Consider the following 11,359-nt stretch of genomic DNA (forward strand, 5'->3'; position numbering starts at 1 on the left):
GTAAAAACTGAACATGATATATATATATATATATATATATATATATATATATATATATATATATATATATATATATATATATATATATATGTATGTATCATTTGTGTATCAATATGTATCATATTTGTATTAATTGTATATCACATGTATATCCATGTATACTTGTGCGTGAGATACATGTGTAATACATATTTGATACATGTGTCGCAAAAGAATTTTTTGAACTCGATTTAATTACGAATTTTGATACAAAACCAGTCCAAATCACCTCCAATCTTCCTCAAATTTTGTATATTGACTTATCTATATGTTTTCAATGAATTTCAACTATACCCATTGAAAAAAATTCCTTTTTTGCTTAGATATTTGGAATTATTGTATATATATATATATATATATATTATTTCATCCCCTTATTTGCTACCTCATCCATGGAATTTTTTTTCCGTCTTGCATCTAATGTTGTTAATCACGCTTAAAAATATGGAAGATGATTTTTGCATGTGATTATTTGAGAGAAAGAACCTTATTTATTTGGTTTTTCAATTTTTATATGTGGTTGGCTAGTTTTGGTAAGTCTATGACTAATGGCTAGAGGTTGTTAAGTTGAAACTTAGTTGAGACATTTGTGTAAGTTTCCTTTATAACAACCCATGCGGATCACGAGTCCAAACTGGTCAAGACTCTCAAATATTTATGAAAGCACCACTCTCCGCTATAATAAAGACTTGAGCCCACTTCAACGTCATTCGAATCACATTCTTTCAATGTAGGATCAAGTCTCAAACTCTATTTTTTCTACTGTACTAAAGTATTCTTTTCATCTTTTACATTGTTGTTAGTTGTATTTGCTGACACCAATTGTAACTAAGGGTGTCTAACGGGCCGGGTTTAACCGTAATCGAACCGGCCCAAACCGATTAAAACCGGAACCGGCTCGGATCGGTACAAGGGGGTCGGATGGGGCTGGGTTAAAGGGGTAGGGGGTTTGATCCGTTCACCTATTTTCAACCGATTATCCGGACCGGTCAAGCCCGATCAACAGAAATACTGTAAAACCGGTTAAATCGGACCGGATCAGCCCAGACCAGTTAACGACTAGTTTCTTTTTTTTTTAATTGTTGATTGGCTTATTTGGTTACCGTTGGCAATGGTCACCTGCCAAGGTGCCGTTGCCCAACTGATTTGCACAATTAGCCCTTTTTTGGGCCTTTTTTATATAAAAAATTAACACTTCTTGTAATTACAAATTTAACCCTTTGTAAAATTTGACATATTGTCGTTGTTTGATGAAGGAAAAGAAGCATGGTCTGCTGGAATATATAGATTTGTCGATGTTAGGGATGTTGCTAATGCACATATTCTAGCATTTGAAGTTCCTTCAGCAAATGGAAGATATTGTTTAGTTGGAGTAAATGGATACTCTTCTTTGGTTTTGAAGATTGTACAAAAGCTTTACCCTTCCATCATTCTCCCTGAGAAGTAAGTATTGCCAATATCACAGTTATAATTCTCTTGATACTGGTTAGTTTTCATTACTATCTTCTTCTTCAGCAGAGAAAAAACATCAATAGATGTGATGATTCAAAATAGGAAAACAACAAAGGCAGAAGAAATAATCTAACAAGTTTACAGTTACTGAGTAGTTAAAACTTTTGAAAAGGATCACCAACTACTCTTAGAAGTGGACTATTTAGACACTGGCTTATATTAATTGAACATGTTTTGCTTCCTTAAGCTTAAGTGATCTTCTTTTAAGAATCTTTTGTTCCATTTAAATCAATTTGAGGTCTCATAGTTCTTAAATTTGGATGTAGTTTTGAAGATGGATTGCCTCTGATCCCGACCTTCCAAGTATCCAGTGAAAGAGCAAAAAGTTTAGGCGTCAATTTCACATCTCTTGAGTTGATCGTGAAGGACACTGTTGAAAGCTTGATAGAGAAGAACTTCCTCAAGATTTGAACAAGCAGTAGGTGAATGCATTGTAACATTGTTTCTATTGCCAAAAATTAGTGCTTACTGCTCTGGGAGCTGCTGGCACTGGATTTCTCTGATGTTATGTCTATTTACTTACCTGGATTCTACTTGTTGCATGTTGGTTCAACGAGCATATAGAAAGAAGAGTGATCAAATTTATCTTTCCTTCTATAGTAGTGGGTATTATACTGAGATTAGTGGTCATAATTCTTTAGTGAAACTCTTGAGCTTACTGAAATGTGAGGATAAGACGTCCATCAGAGTTAAAAACTCTGCTTATTCGAGACATGTTCTTGTGAGTTATGAGCCTGTGACAGTGTGCAAGGGGTCGGTTGGTTACAAGACAAGTACTCATAAGAATCTCGGGATAAAATGTGAAATTACTGGTTGAAATTTTTATTTCGGTCATAAGCAATCCTAGGATTATTTATACCACAATTGTGGTATTAATTTTATACCATACTTCAAGTGCGATAATTATCTCCAAATTACTAATACCGGGGTAAAACTCAAAATGGCACATTTGCCTTTATTCAAAGCTCTCGTCTCAAAGTTTTTTACGAAAGCAACTTAAAATTTAAAATAAAAGTTTACCCAAGTTTATTTAGTGTAAAATCAAACATATGATTTATATTATACCTCATATATCTTTTTTCTAGTCATATGAACCAAACATCTATCAATAAAAGTATATCTACTAAATAATTTTATCATTATTTAATTTTTCACATTACTATTTTTACATTATAATCCCAGTATAACTTGTTTACAAACTGAACCAGTTAAGTAACTTAGTTGAATAAGCTGAAACAAGCACAACAATAAGATAAATAAATGGTTTTGATTCTTTTCACGTGGAGACTAATTTGTGAATGCAAACAAGAGCATAATATGTCCAAATTCAATAAAAAAACACGCTAACAAAAATACAAGAAATTGTCCTCTTAGTATATATGCATTGGCTCTGAATCACTGGAACTAGTATGTGGCAATCGAAAGCAAGAGTAGTGGAGAAGGGAAGGTGGTATGTGTGACGGGCCTCTGGTTTCATAGCTTCATGGCTTGTGAAGTTGTTGCTACAACGTGATTACACTGTCAATGCCACTGTTCGCAACCTCAGTCAGTTTTCTCTCTTTAATTTCTCCATGTTTGTGTTTGGATTTCTTTTGCAGTGGTATTTAATTATTTGCAAAATACCAAACACACCCTGAATATGAAGAAGCTAAACTGGTTGGCTTTAAGGCTAGAACCAAAGGTATGTTATGTATATTAATCAGAAAATGCTATGTATATTTCGTTCTTGTTTTAGTCAAATCAAGAACAGTTATGAATACATTGTAACGGCTAGTGATGGCCTTTGGGATGTTGTTAGTGAGACAGATGTAGTGAACATAATCAAAGACACAGTGAAAGAGCCAGGAATGTGCTCAAAGAGGTTAGCAACAAAAGCTGCGGAATGAGGCAGCAAAGACAACATAACCGTTATTGTTGTTTTCTTACGTCCAGTTTCCACAGCTGAGAGAATTATTAGCTCTGCTGTCATCATTCATCAAGCTGAGGGTCTATCTGAAACAGCCTCTCTACCCTTCCAGGGTAGGGGTAAGGCTGCGTACATTTTACCCTCCTAAGACCCCACTTGTGGGAAACTACTGGGCTTCTTGTTGTTGTTATTGTTTTAGCCAAATCAAAAGTGCGGTTTCACATACATCTGATATTCAGGACAGAAGAGAAATGGTGCAATATTTTTATGTGATCATGGTGTTGCTTCCGTGCTTCTAAAATGTTAGTTATAAACACGCAGAGGATACAAGCAAAGTGGCTCACCTGCTATGCCTTGACGGAGCTAAAGAGAGGCTGCATCTTTTCAAAGCTGAGTTACTCGAAGAGCAATCATTTGATCCTGCCGTTGATGGTTGTGAATGTGTCTTTCATACAGCATCACCTGTTTCTCTCACAGCTAAATCCAAGGTCAGAAACCTACTTTGTTGCAGTCCTCTATTTATAAAGCACTGTACTGATGCCCAAGAGATGTCTTTAAAGAGGAGCATGTTTGTATATATGTAACTTTAAAAAGAAAACATTTTCTATTTCCATCTTTCAGGCGGAACTTGTGGAACCTGCTGTAAAAGGAACATTAAATGTCCTTCGATCATGTACCAAATCACCATCAGTCAGAAGAGTGGTGATAACTTCTTCTACTGCTTCTGTTATATGCAACAAAAATCGTTTTATTCCTGGAGCTGTGGCTGATGAGACTTGGTATTCGGACCCAGAAAGGTGACTTTGGTAGTTCTTTTCAATTTGATGAGTCTTATCGTTTGATTAGTATACCAGGAGGTTTGGATCTTGTTTGACATCTTTTTAGACGTTACATTGCATTATGTTACCGAATCACTAGAATCAAGCTTTAACATCACTAAAATCAAAGCTATTTCCTTCTATATAATACTATAGCTTATTTGTTCGAATTTTTAAATCTGTTAAGGATACACAGACACACACTAGTATTTGTGTGTGCGTGTGCTATCTGAACTTAATGTGCCCAAGTAAGATATGGTTCTTATACCAGAAATTTACTTAATTCTGCAATCCCTATTGTACCAATTGTGAAACAAAGCCTTATCCGTCTTGAGATGCTAAGTATGTGTCCTTATATATGAGGAAGTAATACTAGAATATATCAGCATTCTCTTAATTTGCAGCAATGGTACCAACTCTCCAAGACCCTGGCTGAAGAAGCTACTTTGGAATTTGCAAAAGAAAATGGGATTGATTTGGTTACACTTCATCCCGGTCTAGTCATTGGTCCACTTCTACAGCCTATGCTCAATTCATCTTGTGAGTCTATAGTTAACTTCATAAAAGAAGGTAAGCATGTTCAACTGACACCTTGAGATATTCTTTTGATAAATAATAAATGCATTTTTAAAACATTGGCTTAATTGGATGTAGGAAAAGAAGCATGGACTGGTGGAATATATAAATTTGTCGATGTTAGGGATGTTGCTAATGCATATATTCTAGCATTTGAGGTTCCTTCAGCAAATGGAAGATATTGTTTAGTTGGGGTAAACGGATACACTTCTTCGCTTTTGAAGATTGTACATAAGCTTTACCCTTCCATCACCATCCCTGGGAAGCAAGTATTGCCATTTCTTGTTATAATAAATAAAATTTAAAATAATCATTTGGGATTAAAAGTGGACTATTTACACACTGGCTTATAGTCATTCATGTTTCACTTTCTTATGGTTAAATAGTTCTTTTTTTTGTTCTATTTAAAGCAACTTTTGAGGTAATCATAATTCTTATATTTGGATGTAGTTTTGAAGATGGATTGCCCCTTACACCAACCTTCCAAATATCAGGGGAAAGAGCAAAAAGTTTAGGCATCAATTGCACATGTCTTGAATTGAGCGTGAAGGACACTGTTGAAAGCTTGATCGAGAAGAACTTCCTCAACATCTAAACTCTCACTTAGAGGGGTCAAAGACCACTATGGTTTGATACCAAGAATTCGAGTAAAATATTGGTAGAACCATTATCCTAAAAAAGTGTGAGGTAACAAGTATTTTCAGAAAACTTTGTGATGGAACAGCGGGTATCATCACAATACTTTATTCCTACTATTTTAGCCAATAGATTTTGGATACCGAGTTATTAGACCAAAAAAAACTAGAATTAAAATAGTACTCAAGGTTATTAAATTTCCCAGTATATCAGTCAAACTAAATGTTTACCATGACAGCAGAGCTTTTGGATTAATTTCACAAAAGGCCACTGAATCTGAACATAAAGTACACACCACATGCGGTAAAATCATCAAACTTAATTTTCTTACAACAAAATCACACCACTTTCATTTTGTTTCATACAATATCAATCGTTAATTTAAAGTAAAAGAAGACCCCCATGACCCAAATAATTTTACCCATCCCAAAACCTGACCCATGAGATTAAGAAAATGTTCTGCATTTGTTAAAACTTCTGGAATATAGTTCAGATTCTTTAGAGGTAAGTCAACAGTTTACTTTAAACAAACAAACCAAAAAAAAAAGAACAAGGAAGCTCAGTCACAAATTCTATTATTTTACATAGCCAAAGGTAACATCCCACCTCAGTTTTTCTAGTGAGAAAAAGTCTAAGCACAGATATAATTCCTTGCACACAAGGCAAAATACCAACCAGTTACATGGCATTCACAAAGTTGAGCATTTTCCTTAGAGTCCATTAAATATGTCGTACTTCTCATTACAAACCAATGATCAAGCTTTTATTCAGAACATGGTACCTCAGATACGTCTCTCCAGTGTATTTCCATCACAAAATAAACCTAAAATAAGAAATGGAAATAATGAATATCAACTGCCAAGAGTAATACATAGATATGCTACAGTAAACAATGCTCTGGAAACACAATCAAACCAGAACTTGCTCCCGCAATCTCACACCAGCAATTCAGTAGAAGATCCTCTATCACAATCTTACAAAATAAGTGGTCTACTATATAAGAGTAATCCTCTGAAATTTCAGAATACAGCACAAAGTCAGGGCAACATGGTGGGCAGAACCACATACCTTGTCTTCCACATAGAATGTCTCACATTGAGCATTCATGGAATATCCCTGGTTTCATTTTACGTCCACACATCCTCTATTCAAGGTGCTTTGCTCTAAAGACAAATGATTCTCTTGGAAGCCTAAACCAACAGCTCACTGATACCTAAAGACTAGGCACTCTTAATTCTATAAAGCATCATGAGTAAAACCACTCATTCTGCTTGCCTCATCAAAGTAATGGAGGTGAGCTTTATTGAGAACAAATAGTTTGGGTGGGTAAGGCTGTGCATATGCAGTTGCCCCTGCTACCCGAATAGACAAGCATGAGCACCGAGGGATTCAGTGCTCTGATATAGTTTGATATTACGCGTTATTTCATGGTTTTTAAAGTTCAATGAGGAATGTAACTTTTTCTTTTTTATTGAGCCCCTGCTACCTGAATAAAGAAGCATTGAGCACCAAAGATGTAGCAAGGATACGCTGAAAAGTAGTCAATACGCGAAGACACTATTATTAGGAGATAACTTCTTTCTTTGTTCGTTTTTATATATTTTGCATACATCCTAATATGGCACTAAAAGACGTTTTCTTTAATAACTTGAGAGCATATTTCATTAGTCATAAGTACATGACTGTCACCAAAAACAACCGAAATAACTCAAGGCAGAAGATTGCATAACTTCTAACTTTCCGAATCATAAACAGTTTAAAGGTTATGGTATCCAAGTATGGTGTCCTTCTGGGTGTTTATCCAAGGACTCAAGCGACCACCACCAACAACAAAAAAAGCACCTCAGTCCAATTTCAAGATATTTTTTTACAACTAAAAGAGAGAAAACACCAAGTTGTATCAAGCTGAGCCACTGTTATTGCGGTTGTAAAAGAGAAAAGACACCAACTCGATGGTATCATACAAGTGTGTGCACAACTAAATATTTGATATCGTGCTACATCGTTTTAGCAAGAAGTTGCAACAGCCAGTTGGGAATAAACACCTTTTCCACATCTTACAATTTGAATAAAGTTTTGGGATTTCTCAAAGCTTTGGCATAGCCTTAATAAAATTCTCAACTCGTTGCCCCCTCAAAATACAGAGGGATGCATTCACGAATACTACAACAGTTCAGACCATCAAACCCTCAAATTGCATAAAAATTTCGTATACCCAACAACATATGTTGTATCGCCAAAAGGGGAGTAAGAACTCAATCACATACGCAAATTAACAAATCAATTCCAAGCCAACCAAAACATAAAAAAACAGATCAAACCCAAATTTTCAACTAAACACAACATCATTATTCATAAAATCAGTTGATCATAAAGGGGAGTAAAAACTCAATCATAATTCATATTAACAAAAGTTTCTTAGCTCAAACAAAAAAAAAACATCAGATCACACTCCAAAAGTAACACAAAAAAAAACCTCAAATTCCAAAAGTTACCTATTGAATTAGTTGTAGTAGAGCTCAAGGCCCATGCCATCGTGAATTTCGTAATCCTTAAGGGTAATATGGTCCTTATAGACATTGTACCACTTCTGGATACGAATCTTGTCAGCGCGTGTACCAGTCTGAGCAGCAACCAGCTTCTTCAAGTCGCCGATGGTGTCATCTTCGTTGCACTTCACCTTCACCTTCTTCCCCAATCGATCGTTCAACACCACCTCTATCATCTTCTCCCTTTTTTTGTTCGCTTTTGATATGATGAATTCAAAACCTAAAATTGGCGAAGGGTCAATATATATACTGTGTTGGGTCTTCGCCGCCCTTGTACGAATGGACAGAAATACCCTTGGATTAGAGGGAGAGTTTCACTTTAGTCAGCTTATGGGACGAGGGGTACAATTGTAATAGAAATAGAATATTGCTGCCCAGGGAGTACCTTAACATGTCGTATTCAACTTTGAATGGGAATAGATACCTCCTAAGTCCTAATCCTAACCACACAAGTAAAAGATTTTCTTTTTTTATGAGGGTGGTTATTTCGCCCATATTTTGTTTGTATTGGATAATTTTATCTATTAACGTTTAACCAAGTAAAGATATTTGATTTGAAGAAAAATTAGTACTTCCTTCGTCTCATATTAACCGTTGTAGTTACTAAAAATAGTTGTCTCAAATTATTTATTATTTTAAAAGTTTAAGATAAAATTGATTATTTTTCTCTTTTTTACCGTTAGTAATAATTGTTCTTAAAAATAGAGATAACACATAAATAGAATAAATATTCAATGAAGAGAGATTGTATCTTATGATATAAATAAGGGTAGAATAGTCCAATCCCTTTTCTAATTAATATTTCTCAAGGGGCGTGTAAAAGAGAAACACACTACATAATATGAGATAGAGGGATTACTCTGTATACAAATGGTGTTCAAATTAAGTTGTGCACGCTTTTATCCATGTACTTATGCCGCTTAAAATTTAGTGAATATTATGCCGCTTATGGAGTATATGGTAAGAGCACTGCTCTCAAGGTTACAAAACATTTTTTATATTAAAAGTATTATTATGATAATTTATTGATTTTCTTTGGGAATCCATATGCTTGGTGGCTCCTTGCTTGGCTCTATTTGCTTTCATTTGAAGAATCAATTGGTAGTGTGGACCTATATTCTGCTTTCGATGCTTCAATCGGTTGATTCCCATCCAAAACAAGAATATTAGTGGAGACCCAAAGGGTGCAAGCTCTGTAACTTCAAAATTATTCCATACACTACTATCAACTTAGACCCAGCGGTGTTCCATTACCATTTATTAGTGGTGGCAGAGGTAGAATATTTACGAAGCAGATTCAAAATTTAATAGGATTAGAACTGCGCTTAATGGAACTGGACCTCTAATCTTTTAGAAAATTTGAACCTCATGACCATACAGTTAAGCTTTTAACTTGCGTGAAGGGAATCAGTATATTATATATATCAACAACAATAATATATTCATAGTATTTCTATACGTGGAATTTGGAAATGATAGTATATACGCTGTATGGATCAAAAATTATCTCTAATATACTTAAGTCATGATAGTATTAATGAGGCATTCACAGGCCGCCCGGTGTCACCAATGCGACTTTGATAGAGATCTTCCCGGGGCCGAAGTGGCTCTAGAAACAATGAAGGTTGCAGTTGAAAAGTTAGCAAGAATTAAGGTCGAGGAGTCATCAAAGATCGAGGCCGAGGTCGAACATCATTGACAGAGTTATAACGACTAATTCCAAGATAGGACATTAAAGAGAATATTCTAGTGAATATTCTCTGTACTTGTACTATTAGGATTTCTAGGAACATGTTCCCTATAAATAGAAAAAAGACATAATGATAGGGGACATGAGATATTCATTTGTAAAAATACATTGACTTTATAGAGAGGACATGGTCTTATTGCAAGCATACAAAAATAACTTTTTACCAAGATTCTTATCTAGCATTTCCACCCAAGAATAACCTAAGTGTTCAAAGGCATATCAATCATTCATCATTATCACAAAGAATAACCATTGATCTCATCTTTTCAGGTGACTCATACATTTTACTTACTTAAATGTCATTTATTACTATTGAATGTCATATTCCATCTTTTTAGATCATTGAGTATTGTTATCATTGCTCATATTAATTACTATCCGGACAAAATATACAGTACTAGTTATCTTGTCATAACATCGGTAGCTTTATTTTTTGGATATTATTTTTAACTAAGATTAACTCTTCTTTATATAAATCTAATTGCTTGAACCAACACCTATATTTTTGGCCAAACAGTTTGGTACCGTCTGTGGAGATTTCTTAGTTAATTTTTTAGTTTCCTTTAGATCTACCGCTAACATGAGTCACTAACCTCAAAAACCCCAAGATCTTTCTCTTTCTTTGCACGTACAAAAACCTACATGGCAGGTAATCAAGGAGAGGGGGATAAAGTAACAGGTGACTTCCCTAACAACCTCATGAATGCTATCAATGAGAGTTGTGAGACATTAGGCGAGGAAGTGACGCCCACTGCCTCCCCCAGGCGCGAGAGGTCGCCATCCCTCCCCCATTATAGCATAATAAAACCATATGGAAAAAGGGCCTCCACGTCTACAGAAGAAGGGACGCCACCCGCCGTGAAGAAGCTCCTCAAAGCATGACTAACTGATACGCTAGTGAGCATGCTCAACAAGCCCACTCTATGCACGACTATAGATACTGCAAAAACCTACGCAATACAACAAGTAGACGAACAGGGTGACCGACCAGACCCTCCAACACTAGGTTTAACCAACAATGCAGGTGACAACGCCCTCGCCATTGTTCCAAGGAGGATGGCAGAAATGGAGAATAAAAACAAAGTACTCAGGGATCAAATGAAAGAACACCAAGAACGAGTCGACAAGATACCGGGCGCTCTTAAGCTATTGCCAAAGAGGGATGCTGGTAGGTTCATGGAGCAGCCATACAACGAAGAAGCAGCCCTACATGCCATACCAAAGACCTTCAAAATGCCGCCCTACCTCAGGATATACGATGGAATGAATGATCCAGGAGATCATGTGACTAATAATGTCACCGCCGTGAAAGGAAACGACCTCACTAGGGAACAAGTGTCCTCTAATTTGTTAAAGAAGTTTGGCGAAACCCTCATGGGAGGGGCATTAATATGGTACTCACAACCACCAACCCCGCTCCATAGAAACATTCGAGGAAATGGCCGATAAGTTCGTAACGGCGCATGCCGGAGCTAAGAAGGACGAAAAAAGAGTAAACGACATATTCGCCATCAAGCAGTCCTTAGGATAGGGACTTCCTTGCCCGATTCAACAGGTTAAGGATGACCTTACC

The 11,359-nt window shown here is 35.9% G+C and overlaps 1 pseudogene; it reads left to right on the forward strand.

Annotated features, from left to right (window-relative positions):
* Positions 1–2,092: 2,092 nt before the first annotated feature.
* Positions 2,093–5,446, forward strand: LOC104230200 (phenylacetaldehyde reductase-like; annotated as a pseudogene).
* Positions 5,447–11,359: the final 5,913 nt, after the last annotated feature.

The sequence above is a fragment of the Nicotiana sylvestris genome, chromosome 9 (assembly GCF_000393655.2).
Source record: "Nicotiana sylvestris chromosome 9, ASM39365v2, whole genome shotgun sequence".
Classification (NCBI taxonomy): Eukaryota; Viridiplantae; Streptophyta; class Magnoliopsida; order Solanales; family Solanaceae; genus Nicotiana; species Nicotiana sylvestris.